Raw genomic sequence first — 651 nt, 5'->3', positions numbered from 1 at the left:
TATTTTTCATTTGTAACTTATATAAATTATTATTTTATTACAAATATTGCACTGCAATATTTTTAATAATTAAATAAATTATTTAATAATTAAATAATAATTTAAATAAGGAATAAATGAAATGCGAAGAATAGCATAAGAATAAGCAGAGAAAAGAATTACATTTTATTAAGAAACAAGTGGTTTTGCGGACTGAGTGCAGGGGCTGCGAATATGGAGGTCTCAAGTTCAAATCTCATCATCACCTCAGGATTTTTTCCGGACATAATACCTTTCATCGAGTTAATCAGTTGATCGACAAACTGAATCAGGTCTCCAAAGATTAATTTGAGTGAAATCTCGAATTAATNCCCCTCTTACGATGTGCCATTAGTTTTTTTCACGTTAATCACGTTACGTCAGATTAATGACGTAAGTAAACGTCGTTAACATGACGTCATTTTTGACGAGACAAACTCACGTCGTCATTACGTTAATATCACGTCATAAACTAACGTCGAACTGGTCAAAAACTGACTTTATATTAACGTTATTATAACGTCAGCTGGTTGCCTGGGTATAACGTAACTCAAAGAAATCTTTTTATAATCTATAAAGAATCTCGTTTTTTATAATATAATTTGTTATAATTTAATGTTTTAACAAGAATTT

Source organism: Pseudomyrmex gracilis, unplaced genomic scaffold (genome assembly GCF_002006095.1).
Source record: "Pseudomyrmex gracilis isolate BER0280 unplaced genomic scaffold, ASM200609v1 scaffold_680, whole genome shotgun sequence".
In the NCBI taxonomy this organism is placed as follows: Eukaryota; Metazoa; Arthropoda; class Insecta; order Hymenoptera; family Formicidae; genus Pseudomyrmex; species Pseudomyrmex gracilis.
Note: the sequence above shows the minus strand (reverse complement) of the source record.